This window comes from Arvicanthis niloticus, chromosome 15 (assembly GCF_011762505.2).
Source record: "Arvicanthis niloticus isolate mArvNil1 chromosome 15, mArvNil1.pat.X, whole genome shotgun sequence".
Classification (NCBI taxonomy): Eukaryota; Metazoa; Chordata; class Mammalia; order Rodentia; family Muridae; genus Arvicanthis; species Arvicanthis niloticus.
The window spans coordinates 39,775,616-39,788,685 of NC_047672.1; the positions used below are offsets into that span (position 1 = coordinate 39,775,616).

Sequence of the window (13,070 nt, forward strand, 5' to 3'; positions counted from 1 at the left end):
CACCCTCCAATTCCCCCACACTGGGGCATCCAGCCTTCACGGACCAAGGACTTCCTCTCCCATCTATGCCCAACAAGGCCATCTTCCCCTACATATACAACTAGAGCCATGGGTCCCTCCCTATGTGCTCCCAGGCTGGTGGTTTAGGCCCTGAAAGCTCTGTTTGGTTGGTATTGTTGCTCTCCCCATGGGGCTGCAAACTCCTTAAGCTCCTTAGGTCTTCTCTCTAAGTTCTCCATTGGGAGCCCCATGATCAGTTCCTGGTTAGCTGTGAGCATCTTGAATGCTTCAAAGAAACAGCATTCTTGATAGGCACACTACCATGATTGAATCTATTTATTAGAAAAATAGGTCATCTTGCCTCTACAGTCTACAGTGTTTTCTCGCCATGTGATTATCAAATTCAGTGTCTGTAATAAAGGAGAATGAGGTACTTGGATTCATAGTCATATTGCTGAGAATCAGTGTGTTACTTGAATCATGGATATTACCATTGACTGAAAAATGAAAGGCAGATCAACTTTAGGTAGCAGTACATTTTTTTGTCAATCAATATGTATAATAGTGGACTGAGATGAACCAAAGTCGTTTCTCTTGACTGTTTAAGTTGTACAGGAAGTAAAAGAAAGCACAGTATGGGTTTTAATGCTGTCTCTCAACAGGGACCCTTGGGAGTCTATCCTTGCTGAAAATAATCTCCATCTTGGAAAATAATCCTATCTGATTGAGAAAACATAGCACAAAAGGGCAAAAAGTAGCATTTTTAACCCTCTTGACCTTAACCAGCTGAACGCTCCTTTTTCTTCATTTTTTAAAGATGTATTCATTTTATTGTATATGTATGAGTGTTTGGTCTGCATGTATGTATATATACCGTGTGTGTGTGTGTGTGTGTGTGTGTGTGTGTGTGTGCCCATAAATAACAGGTATCCACATAAATGACAGGTGTCCACAGAGGATGTGAATGCTGGGAGCTAAAGTTGGATCCTCTGTAAAAGCAGCTAGTGCTTTTAACCACTGAGCCATCTCTGCAGCCCTCAGCTGAATCCTTCTTATATGCCTAGTATCTTTTCTTTCTTCTTTCAGGCAAATATTGTCTAGTTCAAAAGTTATAGCCAAGCACGCTCAAAAGCAGCTGTAGGAACGTGCAGTTTACATGTGCGGATGGCTGAAATACCAGTGACCTTTATAAACTGTTCTGTGGAGTCCCCATTTCCAAGATATGCTGAAAGAGCAACATTTTCCCCTTGTTTTTTCAAATTTACTTCAACCATAAGAATCTTTCTTTCTTGAAAGTTACCCTCTGCTTAACTTTTTGTGTTTGTGTGTTGTTTTATTTTTTTGCTTTTGTATTTGAGACAGGGTCAAACTGACCTAACCGAAAACTCACTACGGACTTGAAGATGACCCTGAACTTCTGATACACCTGCGGCTTCTAATTCTGCAGTCCAAGATTCCAGAGTACCAAATCTGTGCTAGAGATTGAACTGGGGGCTTCATGGATACGAGGTAAGCTCTCCACCAAATGAGCTCTGGCCCCTAAATCTATACTTTCATTGGTTTTGTTTGTTGTTGGGTTTTTTTTGTTTGTTTGTTTGTTTTTTGGTTTTTTGGTTTTTTTTTTTTGTATCTCAGTTAAATCTCAAACATTTTTTATTTCCTTCCTGTAGTTCCTTAGAATCTCTTCTAAGTAAATGCCAGAATCACAAGGTCTTAAAAGTGCCTTAGTATTCTGTTTTATGTCTCACATTGTGTTATTGATGTCGAAACTGAGGCTCACGAGAATAGAAGGATTTGCTCATGATTGCTTCAGAGACGGTCGCAGCACAGTGTGTAGACTGAGTAGCTAATTGCATAGATTATCACAAATGAATGAGTAAGCTCGAGGAAGTCAAAGAGCTCTCAAACGGAAGCACTATGGGACAGCATCCTGTCTACCAAGACTACCCTACATTCTCTTGAAATTGAAGGTTTCGTGGCATTGCATAAAAGTCCAGGCTGTAGAGTTGTGATATTCATCTTCAAAACAGCTTTCATAACCCTTACTCAAAAGTTCGCTTTATGCCAGGCAGTGGTGGCGCATGCCTTTAATCCCAGCACTTGGGAGGCAGAGGCAGGCAGATTTCTGAGTTCGAGGCCAGCCTGGTCTACAGAGTGAGTTCCAGGACAGCCAGGGCTACACAGGGAAACCCTGTCTCACAAAACAAAACAAAAAAAAAAAAAAAAAAGGAAAAGTTCTCTTTATTAGTAAAGAGGCTACGTCTTGAAGAGATAAGTCTCTGGGCTAAAAGCCTACCTGCAGTTGAAGAAAGACTAGGTAAAATTTAAGCCTGAGTCTTGAATGCTTCTTGCAATAGACTAAGTTTCTTCTCTTTCCATGATTCCACCAGTTCAGAGATAAAATGGTGAGTCTATGCTGGTTTTCCTCTTTTTGATATTCAGGGAGCCATGTATCTCAGATGAGCATCAAACTCACCTCATTGCAGAGGATGACCTTGAACTCCAGATCCTCCTGCCTTCACTTCCCTAGAGCTAGGATTACAGGTGCGCACCACCACAGCCAGATCAACTCTACTTTTTGGATGACAGGAAAAAAAAAATATTTAAGGTTAGCAAAACTGATATGCATGCATACTACTTTTGTGTTTCTTCCCTTGGGTACTTATTCACAGAGTAGTAGACATTTGAAACACAGGGCATTAATGCACCTCTTCAGGGGGGGAAAAAAAAAAAACAGAATGTAACCTTCCAAGGTGCTCAGTAGAACTCTCAACTACCAGCTCTGATTACTGATTTAATGTATGAAAAACATTTATTTAATATGTTGTTCTAGGGTACATACTAAGAAAGAAAGGGTATTTATTTGAAAAAAAAAAGTCTGAAACTAGTATGATGATTAAACAGTCAGAAAGGAAGGAGTTACACAGAGGGAATTATACTGTCAACTCAAGAGACATCAACATAATAATAGTTTTCTAGGGTATGAAAGACTATTATCCTGACAACGATGACAGATTGTTCTCCATTTCCAAATGAAATAAAACCAGAGGAAATGTAACAAAACCTGGAGAGTTTAGTCTGCAGAGCATGAAATTTAAAACTTTGTTTTAATTCATGGTGGGGAAAAATGAAATTTCAAGGACAATGGAATTTTTTATCTCATGAAACTCCATAAATTATCGTTTAACCCAAGGTGAACCTATGATTTTTTTTTTTCTAAGTAAGGCACATATCAGGGGGAAACTGGAGAAAAGTTGACTTTCAACGTCTCTGAAATTTCCAGAGTTCTATAATATAAATTATGTTTTAACATCATTTCATTCAAAATATAATCATACTATTTCCTACATAAAAGTATTCCCAATTAATATTGTCATGGTCGCTGCAATCTGGGCATCACAGCCTTGGTCCAGTTCTCCCACCTGTCTACATGTAGTCTGAAGTAGGCCGGGAGCTAGGTCTAAGTCTCAGGAAACAGTTCCAAGAGTCTAAGGAGAGTGGTCCTCTGAAGATCACAAGGGCCAAGTGAATAGAAATCTATCACACAGGAGCTGAAGGATAGACTGAGGGGGAATTCAGAGGCATGTCAGTAGCATTCAGTGATACCCTATGAACTGTGTTCATCGTTTGATGCGCCTTCAAGTAGTCAGTAATGGCCAGGCAATTTGTCAGCTATGAAGCAGGACCGACTTCCCTATCTGTGTTCTCAGATATGAATAAGTTAAGTCTACCTAAAGCTTCGCTATCATCACAATTGCAGTTTGTAAGGGTGGTTGCTCCTTTGGACGCTCTCAGTTGTTAAGAAAATAATTAGTGATGAGACAGCAAGACAAGTCAATGCAATGATAGGTCTGCTATGGGGCAGCACAGATCTTCACAGGCAGTATAGCCTTTGAAGAGGCACAGGAGAGGAAGTGGGTTCCATCCTGAGGTCTATCCCATCATCCCCACTCTGCCGGATGTTCCTTCCTGACAGAACAGAGGTACAGAGAAAGACTGTAGGCCAAGGGAATATAAAAAACATCTATTGGAAGTGGGGCAGCTACCACTCAGGAGGCAGAGACAGGCAAACCTCCATGAGTTCAAGGCCAGTTCCATCTACAAAATGAGTTCCAGGACAGCCAGGGCTACACAGAGAAACCCTGTCTAGAAAAAAAAGAGAGAAAAAAGGAAACTGCAGACTGACAGAGCCTTCTATTACTAACCCTTTCTTGTGCATGAAAAAGGACAGCCAACTAATAAGCTATTTGTACAAAATCTAGTTTGGGGGACTCCAATTTCTAGACATCTTCCAACTTTCAATCTACCATTCAATTACTCTATGGCTTTTTACCGCTGATCAATTTATCTCGGATGATTTTCTTGAATAGTTATATTCTGAACAATGTTTGACTCTTCAAAATTATTTTGTAAGTCAACTATCCCCAGAGTGCCTAAACTTAGGAGTGGAAATAACTTTTCATTTTTATGTTCCAATAAGCCATATGGGCCACACTGTATTTTATTATTCAAAAAATGGAGGAAAATATCAATCTTGGATTGAAAATGAAAATAAGAAACTTGGAGCCCATGGAAAAGAAGAAACTTAGAATGAAAATATTTCCTAAGCAAAACACTAATGAAACTTGATGACAACACAGATGCTCAAGATAACTGAAGCTAGGTCTGAATAATAAAAAAAAAAAATGTCTACATCTTGAAGTATGAATGTTTGCCCATGCACTTGGGTCTTTCTTTAGAAAAATACATGTTACATTTTACCTCTTTCAAATATTGATTTTGTTGGCTTCAATCTTTCAACTTAGTCTTGTTTTACAAAATGTGTGACTAGAGGGTTGAAGAGATGGCTCAGTGAATGGGAGCACTGACTCCTCTTCCAGAGGTCCTGGGTTCAATTCCCAGCAGCTACATAGTGGTTCATAATCATCTATAATGAGGTCTTCTGGCATGCAGGCATCTATGCAGGCAGAACACTGTGTACATAATAAAGAAATACATCTTTTTTTAAAAAAAAAAAATGCAAAATGTGAGACTCTTTTTACAGTTGAATAAGCCCATGGACAGATGGCATATGTAATTTGAAATGAAGCTTGTTCTATAATGTAATTGAGCTAACTGACATGCAGCATCTAACTCTTTCCCCCAGTGTGTTTAATTTTTTTTTAGGGGGAGAGAAAGAGAGAAAGAGAGAGAGAGAGAGAGAGAGAGAGAGAGAGAGAGAGAGAGAGAGAGAGAGATTTTTAAAGGCATCTGCAAACCTAATTACCATGAATTCTTAAGAATCATCCCAATCTATTGTCATACTAAAATCTTACAAAAGCAAGAACTGTTTGAAATAAGTAGGTCATGCTAAGGCTGAACAATTGTTCCTGACATTTTGAAATTATCACTGTTCTGGTGAAGATTTCCTACAAAATAAGGATTTAGCATAAAATTTGCTGTTTTTCATTCACCAAGAAACTGTTCATGATTGAGAAGGATGCAAAACCAATATACAGTGTCAGGATCTATGCATACTTTAAAGGAGTACCAGCATTTATAGGCAGTTTGCACTTACTAAAGAGAATCGAGAAAAATAACTTATTGCTGAAAAGATAAAATATATGCTATTGGGAGAGATGTGTATGTATACATATATGCCAAGATCCTGAAGCTATATAAAATAAATGCCAACAAGATGGGCAGACGCCAATATAGAAGTTAAGAAGGTAAGGTTTCATCACCTTCAAATGGGAATGTGTATCAGTTTGCGTCTAGAAAATGTTAACCTAAAAAGATAGAGTCATTGTGAATTTAAAATTAGCGTACAAAATGGCCACGAGAATCTTAGACTGAGGAACATAGGTTAGATGAACTTTGAGTAAGTCTACGTGGTTTCAAAAGGAAGAAACAAGGATGCTTTATCTCCTAGGGTATGTAGAGCCTAGGGATGCTGGAAGCATGGTGTCGGGGTGGCAGTAGAGGGAGGAGCTTTTCATGTCACTCGAGAAAAGGCACGTAGTCTGTGTATCCTACAGTTGTATTACGGGAAAAATTAGAAAATTTTGACTCCTGGGAAGACACCAGAGAGCCAGAGAGTAGATGACACTCCTAGAAGAATCTAATTGGGAATGGAAAGTATTCAGTGTTTTATGTGGGTTGTAATGTGTGTAATTCCATCAAGACTACACATCTCAGGGGGCATCCAGGCTATTGCTCTCGAACCACAGCATCAATTACAATGTGTCGTAGCCAATGGATGCCAGAGTTGGTTGATAGCTGAGGTTTCTTTTCCTGGACGATAGCTTATGTGTTGAGAACCAGCACTAGTCCCACGTTCGGGCACGAAAAATGTTGAGGCCCTAGCTGCCCCACTTTGGGCGGCCAAGAATGTTGCCTGCCCGAGCTGCCCCACGATTGGCCGCCACTATTTCCCAGCCTAAGCCACCGCTCTGGTCCAGAGGGTCAGGGGTTCAGTCAAGAGAGAGAGTGAAGGCAGACTCGAAGAATGGAGACCAGACAGAGTGCGTTTCAATCCCGTTTATTCTTCAGTCTCTCTTCCTAGTCCAAGTCCCAAGTCTTGAGTTCCTAGTTCCTAGTTCCTAGTTCCTAGTTGTACTTATCCTAGTTCCTAGTTGTACTACTTCTAGTTCCTAGTTGTACTCCTTATGTTCTCTTCCGAGTGTTTAATGTCTACTCCTACTCCTAGTGTCTGAATCTCTGTTACTCCAAATTGTTCTGTCTAAAGTGTCTGATTCTCTGATCTCTCTTCTGTCTGCCTCTCACCTTTATATGTCTCACTTCTAAGCCATGCCTCTAAGTCACACCTTTAAATCACACACCTTTAATCTCACACACCTTTAATCTCACACACCCAAGGAAAGTCCTGGGTATCTAAAGCAAGATGTTATCAGAGTGTACTCAGCTGTTGTAGGCTATTGTAATCCAAGTCTCATGTCAGGGTATATGGCTCAAGATGGCTGCAAAGCTGATAGCCGCTTTCTGCTAAAAGTCGGCCCCCAACAGTTATGTCATCTAGGACTTCAAAGATCAACAAAATGAAAAGGATGGAGAAGGGGGGGGGGGAGCAAGTTCTGTATTGGTACTGTGAGTTTTGTGGCTATAAAATTATGTTTGTAGGCACAATTATATAATGAGCCATTCATCAGGCAGCATTTATTGATTTAGAGCTTAAAAACACTGTCATCTCTCCAGTCACAGCTACTCTAGTAAGTCCCAGAAATATAAATGCTAATAAGAACAAATTCTTCCCTCAAGATAATTACAGACTCACATATATATTAGTGGGGCTTTGATGGTATACTAGATCTTTGATAGAAACTGCTTAAAAGAGGGAGATATGTATTTTGGTCATGGTTTCAGACGTAATACTGATACCATGGATTAGCTAGCTTGCTTTGGGCCTCAGGCTGGTGTGAGTATCGCTGAGGCAGGACCGTGATACAGCAAAGTAGCTCATTTCACGGTAGTCGGAAAGCAGAGAGGGAAGAAGAGAAAAGGTCAGGGAAAGAGTTCCTTCAAGATGGCCTGGCTCCTCCTACCAACCAGCTCACCACCTCCCAATCATCTATTTTCATTTTGAACCAATCAAATCAGCTTCTTAATGAAAGAAGTATCCTAGCCGGGCAGTGGTGGCGCACGCCTTTAATCCCAGCATTTGGAAGGCAGAGGCAGGTGGATTTCTGAGTTCGAGGCCAGCCTGGTCTACAGAGTGAGTTCCAGGACAGCCAGGGCTACACAGAGAAACAGAGAAATCCTGTCTCAAAGAATAATAATAATAATAAAAAAAGTATTCTAAAGATTCAGCTGTTTCTCCAAAGCCCTACATTGAATGCTACCAGAAGTAGGAACCCAGCTTTTAATGTATGGGTTTTGGGGAAGAGGTAGGAAGCACTTCATATCTGAATACAATGGCACGATACGAAAATACAATTGAAATCCATGTGTATCTTCTGAAGACTACCCAAGGGCTACTGTTTGGATAACCCACTGGAGCCTCTCTGCATCCTTGTCGTCTCGCTAATCTTTATTTATTTGGACTCTTCCTTGTTTTTGTGCCTCCATTTGTGTACTAAGTTCTTAGGATTCTTTCCACTACTCCGGGGTTTACCAAGTGCCACGTGAAAGAAAAACATATCTAATAGTCAGAAGTCACACAAGTGTCACAGTTCAAGTTTCTCATCTACTTCTTAGGAACTGAGTTGTTATTTTAAATTTTCCCATGTTTGTATGAACATTCTGACGAGAAGTGTCTACTTTGCTGAGATTTTGTGACTATCAAATAAATGTGACTATTAAAAATAAATAAATGTGACTATTAAACAAAATGGTGTTTGGTGCATATCAAGTACTCGAGTGAGGAAAACCAATAAACTAACGTGTTTAGGTGACCTTGTGCATCCTCACAAAGGACTCCGTTTCCCAAAACCTCACAGGGTTTCAGTGGGCATGTTTTTATGAAACAGTTCCTTCTCATAAATACAGAAGCATCCATGGGTGGACTGCTAACCTTGGGGAAACACACTGAAGTGTTTCCTACATCTACATGTAAATAAGGAAGGTGCTACACAGAGACAGAGAAGGCTGTGGAAGCAATCCCACTGATGACATGTTGTGAGGCATGAAACCTAGTCACTGGCTGTTCTGGACAAACTCATATCCTAACACATGGACCACTGAAGACACTCAGACAGCATCTGCCTCCGCCCTCTGCTGTTCTCAGCTACCATCTGAGTGGTTCTAGGAAAGGAGATGACAGGTGAGCAGTTCCAAGATTATGTGGAGCCTTCAGAAAGCCACCCAATACCCTATGAAGATCTCCCCAGGGATCATTCTGAGAACTTCACTCAGTCAGGGACACCTTGAGGGTACTACTTCAAAATATAACCACTACGGTTGCTATTGAATTCTGGTGAACAGAACTAAGGATCTGACACATCTTTATTTAAGAAAGAATTTAACCTAAAATTTGTTTGTTTGTTTGTTTTGTTTGTTTTGTTTTGTTTTGTTTTGTTTGTTTTTTCGAGACAGGGTTTCTCTGTGTAGCCCGGCTGTCCTGGAACTCACTCTGTAGACCAGGCTGGCCTTGAACTCAGAAATCCACCTGCCTCTGCCTCCCAAGTGCTGGGATTAAAGGCGTGCGCCACCACCACCCAGCTTAACCTAAAATTTTGTGAATTGTTTTAATAGATAACATTAACATATATTATTCAAATATTGGAGTTGGAGCAGGAGAGATGGCTTGGTGGTTAAGAACACATAAAGTTCTTTGTCTGCCTCTCTCTGACTTGTCAGTATTTCTTTGTCTCTGTCTGTCCTCTCTCTCTCTCTCTCTCTCTCTCTCTCTCTCTCTCTCTCTCTCTGTGTGTGTGTGTGTGTGTGTGTGTGTGTGTGTGTGTGTGTGTGTGTGAACCCACTTCTGACTGGCTATGAAGATGAGTAAGAAAAACCTGGATGTTGCCCCAGGCAACAAGGGACTACAGCACTGGTTTGGACTGTTACAGTGTCTGTAGACAGTGAAAGTCCATTGGATGCTAAGCTCATCTTTCCTTTTATCAGATGATAACCATTACTCTGATCTTCCATCCATTTGCTTGTAAGAGGAGATGGCTTAAATAAATAACTTAAACTTTAAAGAAGAAAGAGAGAACCGGGCGCACGCCTTTAATCCCAGCACTGAAGAAGAAGAAGAAAAATTTTGGAAAGATTTTGGACTTTGGACAATAAGCAGTCCAGGACAAGGATGCAACAGAGAAGAGGAACCGATAGGGTAAATACAACACAGAGTACATCTGCCCAACCCTCCTTCCTTAGTTAGGTTTACTATTGCTGTGATGAAACACCAAGGCCAAAGCAACTTGTGAGGGAAGGGGTTTATCTGGCTTACACGTCCACATCACTGTTCATCATCAAAGGAAGTCAGGGCAGGCCATAGGAGAAGTGCTACTGATTTGCTTTTTCATCAATCACTAAGGAAATGTTCTACAGCTGGATCTTACAGAGAGACACAGATAACTCTAGCTTGTGTGGAGTTGACATAAAACTAGCCAGCATACTTACTATATAGTTTCCAGGGAGGAGGAACTGGGACCAGAGGGTCGCAGTTGAAAGGGTAGAGCTGAGAGCCTAGGAGGCCAAAAGGAATACATTTTTCAATATAGATTACTAGGGGGGAAAGTATGAAAAGAAAGGAGAGTCATACAAGACAGTATTTCAGAGATCCACAGTTTCCCCGTCAGGTCTTCAGGTAAGTACCAAAAAACATGTGCGTTTGTGAGGACACCTCCATTCGAAAAGAAAAACATGGGGACCATATTAGCACTCACACAGAGTTGGGAAGAGTGGCCAGAGTATAGCTCCTGCTCAAACATGGGGGTAGGAGGGGTAGATGTAGTAAAACAGCTGCTCTGAACTTTACTAAAAAAATATAAAAAAACAAGTTCCAAAAGGTTCATATGGTATCCAAGTAACAGGGCCCCAAAATACAACTTAGTAATATCATCAGCAATATACAATCATCCAGTACCCAAGGATTAAAAATCTGTGGCCTCCAAACAAAAACTGCCACATTGAATCAGTAGAAATGGATTCAGAGATTACACAAATATAGAGTTATTTGATAAATTCCTTAAATTAGTTGTAACTGCATTCTAGATGTTCAATAACACAAAAGAAATCCTGACGCCTCAAAGATGATTATGGAAGGTTTTAAAACAAGATACACAGTGAACTTCTAAAAGGGAAAGTGTCCTACCTGCGGTGGGAGAAACTGTTCTGATGAAGTTAATAGGCACGGTTGACCAAGAATATCAAAATCTAAGCTGCGTCCAAAAATTGTCAAGATATTCCAAAGTGAAATATCAGAATTTGGCATTTTTACACCATCTGGGGTCTTTAACTGACTTGGTTCAGTTTTTCTCTTACAGATATTCTGTCATATTAAAGTTCAGTGCTTTTCCCTTGGCAGTGTCTGAATCTATAATTAGAATGACCTAAAGCTGGGAAAGATGTTTGACACCGTGACATTTAAAAAAAAATGTCAAGAGATTGTTAGCATTCCATGAAATCGTTCCATTAAACACTTCTAGTGGTTTCTAAATAAAGTATAAAAAATTAGAAGGCTCATCTATTGAGGGTTAATACCACTGTAAGGTACCAGAGGGGGTTTTGAGGATGCTCAGCTTCGATGATGAAGATGGAGGCATGTGGTACTTTGGTGATGTACACTCTTCATTTACCTCCCACTTTGTCATAGTAGTATACACTTCAACTATTCAGTTATGAGACTATACAATCATGCAGACATCAGCAAATCGAAAGTCTTGACAAATACAATATAAAATGCCCATCACATCAAGCGGAAATCCTCCCTGTGTTTCTTGAAGCAACGACAGCCTTGTTTCCCTATAAACCTGTCTGCTAACAAATATTTTATCCATATCGACATGTATAAAGATGGCCTCAATGTTAAATATTTGACCTACTTATAGGATTAATAATAATACAGTAAGATATTTCAACAGATGAAACCCCAATAGCTTTTCACTAATCATGTTGGTGGAATTTATTATTGATTTATTTATGTTGTATTTGTTTATTGGGGGTGTTTTGAGACAGGATTTCACTATTGGTTTGTCTGTCCTAGAACTCACTATGTAGACTATGCTGGCCTGAAAATACCCACCTGCCTGTGCCTCCTGAGTGCTGGGATTAAGGCATGTAACACTGCACCCAGATGGCTTTTAATGGAACTATTAGAACTAATTTCTGAATCACTGAATTTCTATGTGAGGGATCTGATGTCATCTGCGTAAATGAGCTTCACTGCTTGTAAAAGTCTAATGGGCACAGCACATTAGCAACTACTGCTTTATTTTTAGCACATGTGAAAAGAAATGGATCGGTAGTGGTGACTCATGTCTGTAGTTCCATCATTCAAGGAGGCTAGGGTAAGAAGATCACAAGTTCAAGGCCAGCCTAGGGTTTACAATGCATTTCAGCCTAGGCTATATAGTAGGCTATGTCTTGAGGGAAGGAAAAAAAATAGAAAGTAGAGGAATTAATTTCAAGGGACTCATTTGCTTTAGGTGTAAATTATCCGATGCCTTTTAAGATGGCCACTACTCCAGTAGACACTGATCCATCTTCAGAATATTTTTGTCTTCTGGATTTGCAGTCAGTAATGTCACAATTGCATCTTAAAAACCTTCAAATGCACAGTTGTACAATAAACATCTTCAAAACTCACACTTTCTTGTCGAGTTCATCCTCACCATTACTTAGAAACAGAAAAGGAATTGCTTATCTTTCCACTAAATATGTACTTTTTGTTTGTTTTCCTTTTTTTTTTTTTCTTTTTGTGTGATACTGGAAACTGAATCCAGGGCCTTCCCCACACTAGGTAAATACTGTTTTATTAGATTCCAAATGGGTTATTGTTTTATTATCTATAGACATGACAATTACTACAAACACCTTTGTGATCACTTCTGACTTATCACAGCATTTACTTGTGTGCAAACTTTCTGTCTTGAACTGTTTGTTTCATATGATGCAGGTAGTCTTTTAGCTTTGGAGTTCATTACCATGTATGCACATAGGTCTGGCTCCGTAAAAGTGTGCTGAATGACTGGGTGGCCATTGATATGTACACAAAAACAATATTTCTCCCTTAATCTCCAAAAGATAATATAAAATCTGTCAGGGGGCATGGTCCCTATAAGCTTCCATGTGGTTCTGTTGGGTCTGTTCACTGGGTCCTGAGTCAGGAAGACATAAGTGTTCCTTCTACTCCCCCTTTCCTGGGCAGAGCCTAGGTATGCATTTTCTGATATGCTGGGCTTTTGTGTTCTTTCTATAAAGATTTCTTTAAATAAAGTCTTGCTATAAAGTCTAAAGACCACATGAATAAGTAAGAAAAATCAAAAGAAATTAGTTTCATTGAAATTTAAATATACATTTGAAAATCCAAATGACACTAAAAATAACATAAAATAAAGTAATAAGACTACTGGATTATTTGATAATCTTTTTAAAAATTAACAGAAGCAAATTATATGCACCCAGTAGAA

The 13,070-nt window shown here is 39.7% G+C and overlaps 1 long non-coding RNA gene across 2 annotated transcripts in view; it reads right to left on the reverse strand.

Moving 5' to 3' along the window:
* The window catches only part of LOC143434562 (uncharacterized), a 46,679-nt gene that overhangs the window by 14,900 nt on the left and 18,709 nt on the right, over positions 1-13,070 (reverse strand). The window contains exon 2 of one of the 2 annotated variants that reach the window (XR_013104165.1): positions 2,477-2,571. The exons of the other annotated variant lie outside the window; for it this stretch is intronic. This is a non-coding gene — a long non-coding RNA (uncharacterized LOC143434562). The remainder of the gene's footprint in view (positions 1-2,476; positions 2,572-13,070) is intronic. 2 annotated transcript variants of the gene reach the window in all.